Here is a 17,335-nt window from a genome sequence, read left to right as displayed (position 1 = left end):
ATGACAATTTCTCTTTCCTTTTCTTTTTCCCCTTTTCCTGCTTCTGTTCATCTTTCCTCGGGCTGGGTGGTTTCTCTTCAGCAATATTTCTTCATCAACTTCCTCATCAGATTCTTCATTTTTCTTTGATGAAGTTTCCTCTTTCCTTGATTTTTCCACCTCTTATAAAACTCTCCCACTTCTCAACGAAATTGCATTTACTTGCTCACGTGGTTAGTCACCGTGTTGCTTGGTAGAGATCCTTGCGGTCTCTCATTCAACTTCTCAGCCAATTGGCCCATCTGTACCTCAAGATTCCAAATGGACACCCCTTGATTTCTGAAGATCCGCAAATTTTCTTGGTATTGCTCTCTCATTTGGTCTTTGATAGTTGTTGCTTGCTAAAACCTCAAGCAACTCATAAGCCTCCTCTGGTGTCTTATTCTGTAAAGCTCCTCCCGATGCTGCATCCACCATGGTTTGCATGTTACCCATCAGTCCATTGTAGAAAGTTTGGACTTGAAGCCAAACTGGCAACCCATGGTGTGGACATTTCCTCATCAATTCCTTGTACCTCTCCCAAGCCTCATATAATGACTCGGATTCCTCTTGTAGAAATGATGTGATATCATTTCTCAGTTTTGCTGATTTTGCTGGAGGAAAGAACTTAGTCAGGTACTTCTATGCTAGATCATTCCAAGTTGTGATAGTCCCCGATGGTAGTGCCATTAACCACCCCTTTGCTTTATCCCCCAATGAGAATGGGAATAACCTCAACCTAATGGCATCATCTGACAATATCTGCACCCAACTAAGGACATGCTCGTCCCCGAGCATCAGGTACAAGAAGAATAAATGAAAACACAAACTTTCAAACACACAAAACACAAATGACAAAATATTAAATAAGAGAACCAAAGCCTCGACCCACAAAACAACTGCTAGAATTTATACCAATCTCAAAAGTTGTTGCAAATTCTTAATAGAAATGTTTAACACTCAAAGAAGTTTATAGTTGCATCGACTTTCTTTCTCAATTGGTCCCCTAAGTAGGTAATCCCACCACTCATCCACCTTCTGACTTTCCGGATTATTTTATGCAGGAATGCAAGTTATTAAATGTGGCAGACTCCATAAGCCTAAATTCGAACTACTCTCCCTAATGAGGACTAGACAAAGATAAGAATCAGCAGGTCTTAGTAAGCTTGTAACGCTAGCTCGAAAGTGGGTTCCAAGAAAGGATAGGAAATACAAAGTAAGAGAACTCGGTTTTCCTCATGCAACACTCAAATCAAATCGAAGTCCACTTCTTCTCACCACCAATCAATGTATCCACTAATTTACACCCTCAAACTGTATCTTTCATTTCTGATACCATAAATCGTGGGTCTAAGGTGTACGTGGCGTTGTTAAACCAGAGGTCGCCAACTGCTAGGCAGTTTTTAAGGCGGTTACTGGTTTCAGCCGAGATACCCTTAAACTTGGCAAGAAGTTTTTTTTTTTTTTTTTTTTGAAAAGCAAAAATTTATACAATCGAGATAAATCCATTGAATTGAGGTGAACTACCTCTTTTATTTTATTGCCCTTCTCACAACACCTAAACTATTCTTTTAGTCTATTCGTACAACTCTTCGCTTCTTTTGTGTTTACATTAGGATCGAATTCTCCTAAGGGTACACAGAGTGTTTAGGTATAAGATCGGACAAATTTCTTTTGTTAGCCAAGAAAGATAAAGCAATAATGATCAAACGGCTCAAATGGGTGACTAGGACAATTTCATTCAGAGTTGGCTGAAAAGCTCAAACGTTCCAAAAAGAATGCCTAATCATCTCCTCAACCATGTCTAATCCTAGAATTTCGCCTCAAGCACTTCTCGACTAGGTTCTAGAGTCCACCAACATATCAAACTTTACCTAAGTACATAAAATGAATCTAAGCATGCTGAAAAAAATGAAAATGGTGGTTAACCACTCAACAAACCTCAATCAAAATTCAGTCAATAAACTAAACTTGAAACAATGCTTAACATTTCTCAACAATAAAAATGCAACAATCCAATTCGCATCATTGATTTATACATTCATCATCAACAAAAACAATCAAACAAAAATCAAAATAAAATCAAAAATTTTCTAATTTTCCTGTCCCCCAAACAAAAGATGACATGTCCCCAATGTCCCATTCGCATAAATTAGGAATGAAAAACAAAAAACAAAGGTACGAGATAGTTCCCTGATTACCGTGAAGTGTCGCTCCACAGTGCACACCCGATCTGTGACCTTTTCATCACCCAACATCTGTCAAAACAATTGAAACTGTGGTGTCACTAGGTAGAAATATTTACAGACTAATATGAGGTATTACAACCTAATCTCGTCCTACACAAACTACAAATTACACGAAAATGAAACAACGAAAACAACTACACACTCCAAAACAAATATAAACTGAGTTTAATGTTTGAAATGAAAACAAAATCAACTAAAAACAAATAAAAATAAAGAAAAAACAAAACAGGTGTTCCGTGGCTTATTCTTCGCCTCCCTCGTCTTCCTCTTCTTCTCTCTCTTGACTCTGAGCCCATCCACTCATCTGAATCCCAGTCGGCCCATTGGATCCTAAAGTTCAACGTTGAGCTTGTAAAGCTACTCTCTGCATCTCATACATCATCTGGGTCTGCTCAACCAACCAATCCTGATGTTTTGCCATCCGTTTCATCATACCCATCATCTGCTGCATCATCTCCTTCTGTGAGCTGGAGGATGTGACAAGGCCTTATGTGGTTCTCTGCCGTCTTGTTCTTGCCCTTGGTTGCTCAGCTTCTGGACGTTCAAGATGCTTCTGAAAATAATCTAGTCGAGGATGAGGGCGACATGAATACGTTGCTCATCACCTTCTACCTTGGCTCCACTCTATGCACAAGTTCGTAATGAGATGCGGGAAAGAATAACTTGTCCCCTGGTTTGCGGTATGATGAATGTTGTAAAGATAATTCTTCCCACATTTATACTCTTTCCTGTGCGAATAGAATAAAGCAGTAATGCTTTTTCGTAAGTTACTATGCTATAGTGCGTTTCCGGCACAATCTCGCACTAACAAATATTGCCACAATTGAGCCATCGGTGTCAAAAAAGTTCCCTAAATGGTCTTCTTTTGTTTCTTCGACACTGACCAAGTTGCATCTGTTTTGCTATGACCGGAAGAATGATACTATCCTCAAACTATGTCCCCCTAAACTTTCGTACTCATCAGGATCAATCCCAGGCAGGTTTAAAACTCATTGATCACATCTTCTGTAACGGCACATCAACCCCTCTCACAAATGTAAACCCTCTTCACAATCCGGAGGTTGGCATAAAACTCCTTTACTACGCTCTACAGCCGATTGTGCAGGAGCACTCATAAACAGTTCTTATCGCCTCTCTCGACTCCAATCCAACGCTTGACTCGCGCATCAATCCGCGCTCAGGAATAAAGCCCTTATCTCTTATTTGGATAGCCTCTTGATATCGTTTCTAGGCTTCTTCATTCACAAAGCGCTGTCCACTTTCTTTCCTTTTCCCTTTCCTTTGTATGGCAACTTAACTTTGGGTGCCATTTTCTATATATCACCTCATAGTGCACACCAAAAATTCAGCCTAGGTTCCCTTTGGCAAACAATCCAAACCTGAAAAAGAAATTGAAAACACTTCCAACAATTCGCAATCAGACCCCCACACCTACGATTTTCCCAAATTCACAAAAACATCCAAAAACTCAAAACCCACACTCCTCAAAATCACAACATGCCCAATCAACCCTTCTTTAACAAAATGAACTCACAAACACCCAAAAATTCCAGCACTCAACCAATAATAAATTTTCAGATCTACAACTTAAAACTTGAAATTGTGCGAAAATGTTTAGGGAACTTGAGATCTTACCAATATGAAGGATTGTTCACCACCAGTTATCCAAATCAACCTGAGATTGGAAAGCCCCAAATTTATTGAATCTGAAATTTTTGTGAAAATTTCGAAATGTCATGCTATGTAAAATGTACACGTACACAAGTACATTATCTCTCACAAATTCTACTCTTCTATAATTCTGTTAGTGAGTTATTAAAACGACACAATTCAACTAGGGAATGAATTCTACATTTTGGGCAATCTAATTTCTTCTATAAAAAGCTATGCCACAATATAGGTATTAAGTCTACTAACTTGGCCAATTATGCTACTACATTTTCTCAAACTTATATGTCACATAACCATGTCATTAAACAACTCTCTAATATTTTTCTAATGTAACAAACATGCCTTGTACAACTTTCTAAATACAAATCTTAATGCCATACATTTGCATTCTCTTACATGACCATCAACTTCAATTGTTATACATGCCCTTCTTTCTTCTTTTCTTTTGGCTACATTCTATACATTAATCTATATTGCCATATTAATCATTGTAAATTCAATCTAACATATGGCACAACATATATACTTTGGCTAAATTCTAATTTCTTTCTAACATTCTTAACTAAACTGTTGGCCAATACAGCATATTCTCAAGATCTTCTAGCACAATTCTATAGCTTGTAATATATAATAAGGCATGAAAACTATACTCATACCAATCAATTTCTAAAATGGTCATGTATTTAATACATAAACTAAACTTCCATTTCTTTGATGTTTCTTTGATATTTATACTTGGGAAAGCTTTTCTATTCTTTATACAATAAAATCACTTATTACATGTTGTTTATAACTAATCTCAAAACAAGAAACAACAATATACTCATTTAGCCAAGCCATTCTTTGAATGCTCTTTCTAATTTCAAGCATACAAGCTTGACAATTTATTGTGGCATATTGTAATATTATAATATAATCACCCATCTTTTACTATCATCAATACTACACTATTGCAACAATTTAATATGCAATTCTTGCCATCACTTTTCTAAAGTCATAAGTTTCAAAACTCATAATTCAATGACTAAATACAATATGCCATTCAAACCAATGCCAAAAGTTCAAGCAACTTGAACCATGCACTAAAGGCCATTCATTTCATTGAACTAACATAACCAAGTGTTATTCTAAATGAAAAACTCCAGGTTCAACATAATGGAAACAAAAGAAAAGGAAAAGAATCTCCCCAAATTGATGAATCCACTGGTTTCCTCGAATCTTCCAACTTTGTTAATCCAAAATCACTAAAAAATGAATCTAAAAATAATGTAAAAACTCTCCCTATCTCTCCACGAACGCCCTAAACAAAAAGACTAAGTATTTCTTTTATACCTCGCCCAAAATATTACAACTCAGCCTAAAAACGAAACTGTGCATTTTACAAAAAGTGGAGTACGCAGACTTCGCCGCGGCGAAGAAGGAATCTCACCGCGGCGACAAAGGAGATGAATCTGGTGCGTCAATGGCCCATTTCTCCGCGACGAAGCTTTCTGAAGAATTCTGAAATTCCAGAACTGCCCTCCGCATGCTTCTAAGTCCAAAAACTCCAAATCTGCCTATATTCGCTCAAAATTTCCATTTTAACTTGAAACACGAAATGTAAGGAATTAAGTAGCAATTCAGGCAAAAATAGACTAAGAAGTATCTATAATCCGGCCTAAAAGCTTAAATAAACTAGTATAATCCTCGGATTATCATTGCACCAGGTTATCACCAAAACAACATTGACAAGCGAAATCAGTCATTGCCTTTCGACAGGGTCGTTCAACACCATGATAGCCTTACTGTATTATCTGTGCCCTCACTTCTGTATAATACTAGGGCTACGGACGTTTCTAGAATGGCCACCATATGTGCTCATAGGGTTCTCACTATCAAGATTTGAAACACTGGATACCCATTCTAAGGACATATATCAATACATATTGCAATAATAATGATTTACGCGATATAGAATAAAATTCCTTTTATTATTGATTAATGAACATTATTACAAAGAGTCAATTCTACAATAATTGATTGTCTTTAGGGCATCTACTCTAACACATCTAGATAGTGGATTGGTAGTAATCATTGTAGGAAAATTCTGGCAAATTCTATTAGTGGAAGTATATCACTCCGTTTTGCCTCATGATCAATACAACAAGCTCTAAGCATGTCTTCAATCACCTGGTTAGTCCTTTCAGTTTGGCCATCAGTTTGAGGATGATAAGTTGTATTGAAGGCTAACTTTGTACCTAATTCTCTCTGTATTCCAACCCAGAAAGCTGATATGAACTTGGTATATCTGTCTAACTGCATAATTGTCTTGGGTACTCTATGTAATCTCACAATTTCTCTGACATATAACTGCCCCAATTAAAATGCATATATCTTATCTGTCATAGGTAGAAAATGAGCTGTCTTTGTCAATTTATCAACCACTACCCAGAGTACATTATATCCTCATTGAACTTTAAAAAGTCCCACAATGAAATCCATCGAACTATTCTCCCATTTCCATTTAGGAATCTCTAAGGGTTGGAGTAATCCTGATGGTCTCTGATGCTCTTCCTTTACTTGCTAACATGTTATACATTTGACAACATAATCGGTAATGTCTTTCTTCATACCTGACCACCAATAGGTTTTCTTTACACCTTTACTAAAGGAGGATTAGCTCATAGACCACCTCTGTTAGAAGGTCCTAATTATTATACATGGAGACCTAGAATGCATGCTTTTGTTAATTCCATTAATGAAAGAGTTTGGTTCATGGTTGTGAATGGTTGAATAGCCCCAGTTATTGTTGAAAATGAAGTGTCTAGACCAAAACCGATTGCTAAATGGACTGTTGCTGAGTTAACTCTTGCAAATTATAACTCTAAAGTCATTCATGTTCTGTTTAATGTTGTAAATGTTAACCAAATGAAAGTCATAGCCAACTGTGAACTTTCCAAGGATGCTCGGGATAGGCTAAAAGTAAAAAATGAAGGCACTAGTGTCGTTAAGTGTAATAGACTTAGAAGACATGTGACTAATTTAAAAAATTTGAAATGCATGAAGATGAGACTATCACTTATTTTTATGGTAGAATTTGTGATGTGTCTAATGAATGTTTTGCCTTGGGAAAAATACTATTCTAACGCTGAACTTGTTAGCAAAGTTCGTTGCTCTCTTCCTAAGAGATTCATGGCAATGAATGTCGTGATGTGGATGCTATGGACATTGATGAACTCATCGGCTCTCTTCAAACCTTTGAGTTAAATCTGAAATGATGGGACAATTAGAAATCAAGCAAAGGTTTGACTCTCAAACGTGAGGTAGATTCTAAACTTTTTGATAAAATTGATTCAAGTGGCTTGGATGATGAAAATTGTGCTTTACTTACAAAGAATTTTGCCAAGTTTTTAAAGAAAAACATGAAAAAGCCTTTTGAGAGTTGAAATGGTAGAAAACCTTTTCTGAAAACGTTTTATGACTAGGAAACCCTTGGTACGTACCTCTGCAAAAAGATTTTCGAAAAGATAAAGAAAACAAAAGGAAAATAGGGGCATCAAATGCTTCGAATGTGAGCGGTTTGGGCATATACAATCCAAGTGTGCTAACAAACTTAAAAAGAAGAAAGGTATGGCTGCCATTTTGAGTGAGAGTGACCAAGATGAATGAGGAAAATGAGTCTGGTGATCATGAGAATGTTTTTGCTTTTATCATACATGAATCAAGATGATGATAAGAGTGAGTCTTCGGCTGACACAATTGATATCTATGCTGAACAACAAGAATCACATGATAAGATGTATGATCAATGGTTAAAGGCTGTGAAAAAGTTGAAATCTCTTGGAATTGAAAACGTGACCTTGTTGAAGCAAAAGAAAACTTTTTTCTGAAAAGATTATTGTTTTAACTACTAAACTAACTAAGGCTAAGGCCATAATTGATAGATTGAATGCAAGTTCTCTCAAGGTTGATGAAGTCCTTGGGCAAGGAAAGTGTTTTGGAGATCAGTATGGTTTGCGTTTCAATCCTGGTGCTAGCACATTGGCTTCTAGTGCATGCATGTTTGTTAGAGCCACTGAAGCTCCTGTTGAGGTTGCTATTGTGAGACAAGCAATGAAGGTAACAAAATTCATACCTATTTGTCACTTTTGTAACAAAAAAGGTCACATTAGACCAAAATGCTTCAAGTTCATTGCATATTTGAAAAGAATTCTTGAAAACCATAACTTGTTTTGTGAGTCCTCATGCTAACTATGTTTTTTCTTCCAAAAGAATTTGGAAACCTAAGTCTAATGTGAACTGTCTTGCGTCTCATACCTCCTTGCTTGCATTCAAAAATGATCTTTGGTATTTGGATAGTGGCTGTTCTAGACATATGATAGGAAATAATTCTCTTCTGCCTAAACCTGAATTGGTTGATAGTGGACATGTTACTTATGATGATGTAAGAAAGGTAAAATTCTTGGTAAGGGATCAAATGTTCTACCTGATTTTCCTATTTTGAATGATGTCTTACTTGTTGAGGATTAGAAAACTAATTTTATTAGTATTAGTCAGATTTGTGATAAGAACTTTGTGGTTCAATTTTCTAAGAATAAATGTTGAATCTTGAATGATGAAGGTATCTCCTTACTGGAAGGAAAAAGATCCAATGACAATTGTTATTTTCTTTTTAATTGTGTGTCATGTTTCAACTCTACGATTGATTGCACTAACTTGTGGCATGAGAAACTTGGTCGCATGATTTTCAAAGATTTGGTAAGACTTTCAAAAAGGGAAGTTGTAAAGGGCTACCGAAACTTGAACCTCCAAAAGGTAATCTGTGTGGTCCATGTCAACAAGTTAAACAAACCAAGATCTGTCATAAAGCTTTATCTAATCTTAATACCTTATGTGTGTTGGAATTGCTCCATATGGATCTAATGGTCCCTTGCAAACTGAGAGTTTGGGAGGTAAGAGATATGTGTTTGTTTGTGTTAATGACTTCTCTAGATATATGCATGGGTTGACTTCTTGCGTGAGAAATCTGATTGTTTTAATGCCTTTCAAAAATTGGCTTAGAGGTTGCTTGTTGAGAAGAGTTTCATGGCTATGAAGAATGTGAGAATTAGAAGTGACCATGGTAAGGAATTTGAGAACGCTGACTTTGCTGATTTTTTTTAAAGTGCAGGGCATCTTCCATGAATTCTATGCCCCAAAAACACCTCAACAAAACGGTGTGGAGGAGAGGAAAATCTGAGTGCTTCAAGAGATGACTAGGATGATGCTTAATGCCAAGAATCTTCCCACAAGATTTTAGGCTGAAGCGGTAAACACAGCTTGTCACATTTCCAATAGAGTGCATCTTAGAAAAGGTACTCATCAAACTCCTTATGAGTTATGGAAAGGTAAAAAACCTAATCTCTCTTACTTTCATGTATTTGGATGCAAATGTTTTGTTTTAAATGATAGAGAGAATGTGGGTATCTTTGATTCAAGAAGTGATGAAGGGGTTTTTCTTCGGTATTCTTCTAATAATCGTGCTTTTAGGATATATAACATGCATTCTGAAAAGGTTTTAGAATCTACTAATGTGGTGTTTAGTGATGCAGAAGATTTTTCAGAATACTCTCAAGAATGTGAAATTGGAGACATGTCTGCTCCTCGTGTGCCTATAGAAGACGTTGTGAACACAACTGAACCACTAGAACCAAAGTCTTTTCCAAGTGTGCCTTCACCCCCTTCTGGTGCTACAGCAATTGGATATGTACCTTGTAAAGAATCAACTTCAGATTCTTCTTTGCGAAATGATGGGATTGAGCTTGTTGTTGATTTATCTGATGAGATTGCTTAGAGAAGGAACCTAAGAAGAAAAGATCCTCCTACCTGGATTCAGAAAGCTCACTCTCCATCAATTGTAATTGGAGATCAAAATGAGGTAACTGTTACTAGAAGGAAAAGAAAAAATAAGATTAACCGTCTTTGTTATGCGTCCCATGCAAAGCAGAAGAATGACAAGCAAGCCTTGGAAGATGAGAGTTGGATTGAAGCTATGCATGAAGGGTTAGAGAAATTTGAAAAGAATGATGTGTGGACTTTTGTGCCGAGACCTGAAGGAATCAAACATGATAGGTACCAAATGGATTTTTAAAAATAAAACTGATGAATTTGGTAATGTTAATAGGAACAAAGCTAGGCTTGTAGCTCAAGGATATACTCAAGTGGAGGGACTTCAGTCAATTCGGTTGCTGATTGTTGTTGCTTGCTGCCTCAAGATCAAATTGTTCCAAATGGATGTAGAAAGCTCTTTCTTGAATGGGATGCTCTCCGAAGAAGTGTATGCGGAGCAACCGATTGGTTTTCAAGACCCACACAAACCTGATCATGTGTTTAGATTAAAGAAGGCCCTTTATGGGTTGAAGCAAGCCCCTCAGGCCTAGTGGTGTGCTGTCGTAGACACCTAGAATTAAAACCCTAAAAACACACGTAATAGTGTGAGTAGGGATCATTCCTACGGAGAGTGTCTAGCCGAGTTTTATGTTACATGAACCAGTATGGGGGGGGATTTGAGTAAAAACAAAAATAATTTCAGGAAAAGAATTCAACCTAAATTACCGAAATCGATCAAAATAACGAAAATTGGTCTAAGTTAACATCCACCATCGAAATCTTACAACTGATCATTGATGCAAAAATAAATCAATTCTTACTCTGAGTATTCACCGTTGGAACAATTTTCCTATCTCTCCTTAGTTGTAGTTAATTAGGAAACAAGCGATCTAATTAATCTTACTACTAAACAACCCTAGACAAGCGCTAAATATTTAATCTATTGGCAGCCTTAAGAACTAGAGAGATCGATGAAGCTAAACAGCACAAACTCAAGCGGTTGTATTTAATTTAGTTGAATGTTCTTCTTAAGACTTAATAATTCCTGACGCAGCAAATTCTTAAACCCTAATTGCTTCACAAGTTAAAGGGATCAAACAATTACGGATTTGATATCTAACTTAGCAGTAGATTGCAACGAATAATAAACTAGTAGGCCTCCTAGCAATTAAATGCAACAATCATGACAATATGTATAGAAGAACATCCAATACTCAAAACATAAGTTGAACACTAAAAACAGATAGATCTCACAGTTTTATTGATTCCGAGGTCTCCGTTTCCTTCGACCAAGTTATGAAAGTTTTAGCCGCTCATGGCCATAATCAAAACTCAAAAGAGAAAATTCCAGAAGAGAGAAAAGAGAGGCTTTTGTGTGTTCTCCAATCTGATCTCTCTCTCCTCTTAAAGATATCTAATTCAAGTATTTGAATTCTACTAAATCTCGTCCAAATATTCTAATATCCTAAAATAACATTTATCCTAATCTGATTCTAATTAATTGAAAATAAAATAAAGTCCTAAAATAAAATAGGAAAGTGGTTGTCCAGCTGTAACTTGCGTGCAATAGGTCTTCAAATCTTCCAATAATAAACTGCTTAATTGACTTGCATGATAGGGCAGAATGTTCCAGAACATCGGCAGGGCAGGTGCGTCAACTTCAAGCCCGATTACAACCTTGATGCAGCGAGTATCTCTCCAAACTCAAAACATGAAAGTTGTAGATATATTTCTTATGGTTCCATATCATTTTTAATCATCTCAATCAGAGCTCGGATGAGAGAGTTATGCCCAGATTACGAAGTGATGTTGAAACTGTCCGAATTCACCTAATTAGTTCCGTTTTGCATTTAACGCCTCCATTTGCATCCTAAATCAAAATAGAATAGTAATGAGTACATTTAGGCAAAAAATAAGTATAGAATACTAGACATTAAGGGGGGTAAATATGACATTTTGCATTCTCATCACCTGGTATGAAAGATTGACAACTTTTCTCCTTAAGCATAGTTATGAGAGAGGTAATGTTGATATAACGTTATTTATCAAGTGTGTTAACGGTGAAATCCTGTGTGCACAGATTTACGTTGATGATATTGTGTTTGGCTCAACTTCTCACTCACATGCACGTGAATAAATTTTTTTTTTTTTTTTTTTTTTTTTTTTTGATTAAAAATGAGTTTGAGATGAGTATGGTAGAAGAGTTAAGTATGTTTCTTGGTCTTCAAATTAAACAATTGGAAAATGGCATGTTCATTTCCCAGTCTAAGTATGCTAGAAACATGTTGAAAATGTTTAGTTTAGAGAATGCAAAGCATGTAAGAACCCCCATGAGTGATTCCCTTAAGCTGTCAAGAGATGAACATGGTAAAAAGCTAGACACTAAAATCTATCAAAGCATGATTGGAAGCCTTCTTTAATTGATAGCTACCAGGCCTGATCTTTGTTTCAGTGTTGGCATTTGTGCTAAGTTTCAAACTAACCCTCTAAGTTGCACCTGAATGTAGTGAAAAGGATTATGAAATATGTTTCAAGTACGTGCGAGTTTGGCCTATGGTATTCATTTGATTCTAACAGTTGTTTGGTTGGATATAATGATATTGCTGATTGGGCAGGGAGTCTGGATGATCGAAAGAGCACTTCGGGTGGATGTTTCTATCTTGGAATGTTAGAGTAGATGCCCTAGAGCCAATCAATTATTGTAGAATTGACTCTTTGTAATAATGTTCATTAATCAATAATAAAAGTCATTTTATTCTATATCGCAAAATCATTATTATTGCAATATGTATTGATATATGTCCTTAGAATAGTAAAACCGTGACGAGGGTATCAGTGTTTCAAATCTTGATAGTGAGACCCTATGAGCACATATGGTGGCCATTCTAGAAACGTCCGTGACCCATTATTATCTGAAGTAAGGGAAAATATATGATAAGGCTATCATAGTGTTGAATGACCCTGTTGAAAGGCTTGATCCACTTGTCAAGGTTTTTGGTGACAACCTGGTGCAACACATGGGTGCTTGCTGTAGGCAATACACCGCAACAAGTTCACTAGACTGACCCCAGAGGATTCCATATGGATGGTAACCCCAGTGTCTATGGAACAAATCCTTAACGAATGGTGGTGCATGTGATCCTTAGACTTGAGATCACCGAAGCCTTGTGCACTAATTGGTGTAGTTTGACACTAGCCTACGCAGTTCTTTTAGAGCTGTCAATACGGTGGTGATTGGCTGCATCAAGGAGTGTATCAAGACTGTGTGGATTGACAGAGGATTCATCACCCCGGTACGGGAGAAGTTATCTCACAGCGCATTACTATACGACATGACACTAAAACTGTGGCCACAGTGGGATTGAGTTGTTGCTCTATCAGTTATGAATGGCATTGGTCCAGAAACTGAATAAATAATATCGAAAGTAACGAAGGTTGACATTTTTCTATCTCTTCGTCTCGTAGATAACGGATGATAAAGATCGACTGTACGATACTATATCGTTGACGGTAGCTACTTTGCTGAATCTGAATCTATCGGGTGGCCATGATGCCTTGCTAGGGGCAATCTTGGTCTGTGTATTAGTGAGAGATTAATTGGTGTTAATCGCGATACTATACACTGCCGATATGATGAGGAGCCTATGGGTCACACCAAAGAAGATAATTTAAGATCCAGAAGAAGGAAGGGCGTTTTCGTCTTTTTAAGGCGAAAGGATATTTGGTAATTTCACATTGCAATTAAATTTGTTGAGGTTGTAGCCTTTATTTATTGTTAGAAAAATTAAATAAGTGAAATACGTTTAAATGTGTTTCGCACATATTTAAATATATTATCATTTTTGTTAAATGTTAATATATATTTAAATATATATTAACATTTCAAAAATGATAATAATTTAATATGTGCGAACACACATTTAAACGTAATTTCACTTATTTAATTTTTGTTTAAATATATATTAATTGATTTAATTGAGATAATGATGGAAAAATAAAATATTAATTGGGAGTGTTTGGCAACATGGAGCTTTGGGTTGGAGCCCAAGCCTATTCCGTATGGGATTAGGGCAACTTGATTATTTTACTATAAAAAGAAAAGTGTGTGATTTATTAATTAATTGTTTTTCTATTTTAAAAGAAAAACACACACAACAGCCCCTCATAATACACTCCCACGGCATAATCATATTGTCCAAAATCAATTTAATTGATTTGCTTTCTTCTTAATCTTGAAGCCAAAGAGGATCTAGCAAATCCCTCTTTGGTTCTTTTGAGATTGTCTTTGTGTGGACTACATGGGTTCGATCCTACACTTGGATCGGTAGCAAAACATTCTTTGACATTTTTGGAGGAGCCTCTAACGTGCGTTTGTTTTCTTTAAACTCGGATTTATTTTTCTGCAGATTTTATTTTAATATGAATTGTAAAATTATACCCTTGATCTTGGCTCATGTAAACGATCTCTATATTATATTTGTTTTGTTTCTGCTGCGTATATGTAACCGTTTACTAACAAAGCAAGCCCCTAAAAGACACGAGCTAGATAGAAGCTATGCATGAAGAACTCGAACAATGTGAAAGGAATGATGTGTGGACTCTTGTGCTGAGACATGAAGGAATCAACAAAATTGGTACCAAATGGATTTTTAAGAACAAAATTGATGAATTTGGTAATGTTGTAAGGAACAAAACTAGGCTAGTAGTTCAAGGATATACTCAAGTGAAAGGGATCAACTTTGATGAAACTTTTTCCCCTATTGCCTGACTTGAGTCAATCCGTATGCTAATTGCTGTTGCTTGTTGCCTCAAGATCAAATTGTTTCAAATGGATGTAAAAAGTGCTTTCTTTAATGGGATGTTCTCCGAAGAAGTGCATGTATAGCAACCATTTGGTTTCCAATACCCACACAAGCCTAACCATGTGTTCAGATTGAAGAAGGCCCTTTATGGGTTGAAGCAAGCCCCTCGGGCTTGGTATGAGAGGTTGACTACTTTTCTCCTTGAGCACAATCATGAGAGAGATAATGCTAATAAAACTTTATTTATCAAGCATGTTAATAATGAAATCCTGTGTGCACAGATTTGCATTGATGGTATTGTGTTTGGCTCTACTTCTCACTCACATGCACATGAATTCCTTTGTTTGATGAAAAATGAATTTGAGATGAGTATGAAAGAAGATTTAAGTATGTGTCTTAGACTCCAAATTAAACAATTGGATAATTGCATGTTTGTTTCCCAATCTAAATATGTTAGAATCATATTGAAAGGTTTAGTTTAAAAAGCACAAAGCATGCTAGAACCCCCATGAGTGCTACCCTTAAGCTGTCCAAAGATGAACATGGTAAAAAGGTAGACACTAAAATGTATTGAAGCATGATAGGAAACCTTCTTTACTTGACGGCTAGCCGGATTTATCTTTGCTTTAATGTTGGCATTTGTGCTAGGTTTCAAGCTAACCCATCTGAGTTGCACCTTAATGCAGTGAAAAGAATTATGAAATAAGTTTCAAGTACTTGTGAGTTTGGTCTATGGTATTCATTTGAGTCTAACAGTTGTTTGGTTGGGTATACTGATACTAATTGGGCATGGAGTCTAGATGATCGAAAGAGCACTTCTGATGGATGTTTCTATCTTGGAAACAATCTTGTCACATGGTACAGCAAGAAGCAAAATGCCATGTCCCTGTCTACTGCCAAGGTTGAGTATATTGCTGTAAGGAGTTATTGCACTCAAATTTTATGGTTAAAGGAAAATGTTGTGTGATTATGGTATTGACTAAGATTGCGTGACAATATTTTGTGATAATATTAGTACCATTAACATCTCTAAGAACCCAATCCAACATTCTAGGACTAAGCACATTGACATAAGACATCACTTCATTAGAGAGTTAGTAAAAAAGAACATCATTGCTCTTGCTCATGTGAAGACATAATCCAAATTGGCTGATCTTTTTACAAAAGCACTAACTATGATTTGTTTGTTTCCTTGAGGAAGTCCATTGGACTACTTCAACTTGAATTGAATAAAGCATGAACATGCTTCCTTTGTTTTTGTTTGTTAAGACTATTTATCTGTGCTAACACGTTGATATAAGATTCTCTCTTGCTTGTGTGCTAACTCTAGTAAGATGTGTCCACTATTGACTCTCTTTATAGCACAACCTTGTCTCATCTTCAGTTGTTTGTATTTATGCTTGTCACCTTGTGAAAGAGCTACCTTGCTTGTAGTGTGACAATTGTTTTTGAGTAATTTTCTTAAATATAGAGATCTCTATGCTTTGGAAAATCTACCATTAAGAGGACTATCTCCTTGCAAGTGTGAAAGCTACACTTGGTTATGTTTTGAGAGTTATTTACCCTTTGTTTCAAAAAATTTAGAAAATGAAAAAGACAAACTAAATGTCTTGAAATGATGAAAAAGAAAAATGCAAATCTTATAGGGCATGAGGGAAGCAGGAGTTTTCTTTGCAAAATATTACTTGACCAATGTGTCATTTAGCCTCCCTTGAGGACACTATCACACACCTAGATAAGCTCTTATGATTATTCTTCTCTTGTATGTGATTAAGGAAGTGTTGTCTAGATTGTTCCTAATGTAGGTTACTTCCTTATGAGTTATGTGCATCTCAAAATTAAGAATTGGTCACATAAGGTGATTGGCAAAGATTGATATATCTTGATCCTTAAAAATCAAGTGAAACTTCTCATTGATTCATCCTCTTAAATTTTGTTTTAAATTTTGAAAAAAGTCTGATGCTTTTGGAATTTGCTGTCAAATTGGATGTTGTGCTTACAACTAGTTTAAAAGATTTGTTTTCTTCATGTTTGCTCCTTGCGTGCTCACATCTGTTGAATGCTTACACACATTGTTGAGTCTGCTTGTTGTGTGCCTACATCTGTTTGAGTAGAGTCCTTATTTAAGTGAATCTCATTTTTAGGGTTTTTTATTTTATCATTCTGCCACACCTCTTGTCTGTGATAAAACCTTTTGTGCCGCCTCTGTTTTTTTTTTTTTTTTTTCAACTCTTTGCTCTAGTCTTGTTTGTTTCTTCAATTTTTCTCGTCCACTTGCTTCATGGATCTTCAGAAGTCATCTCTACTAGGAAAGCAAGCTAAAGAATACTTCCCACTCGCAGATCAAGTCGCCATTGAGGTTTGGTTCAAACCTTATGAACAAAGAGGGGAAGTAGAGCTGAGGTGGAGTGGAGTGTAGTTGTTGTGTTTGTGGTGATTTGTTCCTTCTTTTGTTGATAGTTCTCTAGATATTTTGTTTACTGCATATTCTGGATATTTTGTTTTACAACATAGTTGATCTCTTTTTGGTTGTTTCTCTTTAGTTGAACCAATAAAGTTACTTGTGTTTCATGTTGACTCTCTCAAGGGGAGTATTATTTTTTTTTTATGCTATTGAACTGAATTTTTTTTTTTTTTTTGCAAAATGTTTATGTTCGTTTTTGTTCATGAACTAATTTCGTAGTGTCATATTTGATTTGCATGTTGTGTTTTTGGCACACTTTTTTGTTGTTTTATTTTTGTCTCTTT

The 17,335-nt window shown here is 36.1% G+C and overlaps 1 non-coding gene across 1 annotated transcript; it reads left to right on the top strand.

Moving 5' to 3' along the window:
• The first annotated feature begins 514 nt into the window (after positions 1-514).
• On the top strand, positions 515-621 carry LOC116109104. Its single transcript, XR_004124723.1, has one exon. It is a non-coding gene; the product is annotated as a small nucleolar RNA R71 (small nucleolar RNA).
• The last annotated feature ends 16,714 nt before the right edge of the window (positions 622-17,335 follow it).

This window comes from Pistacia vera, unplaced genomic scaffold, assembly GCF_008641045.1.
Source record: "Pistacia vera cultivar Batoury unplaced genomic scaffold, PisVer_v2 Contig571, whole genome shotgun sequence".
NCBI classification, from domain to species: domain Eukaryota; kingdom Viridiplantae; phylum Streptophyta; class Magnoliopsida; order Sapindales; family Anacardiaceae; genus Pistacia; species Pistacia vera.
The sequence above is the reverse complement of the archived record's forward strand: the minus strand, read 5'-3'. Positions and strand labels throughout refer to the sequence as shown.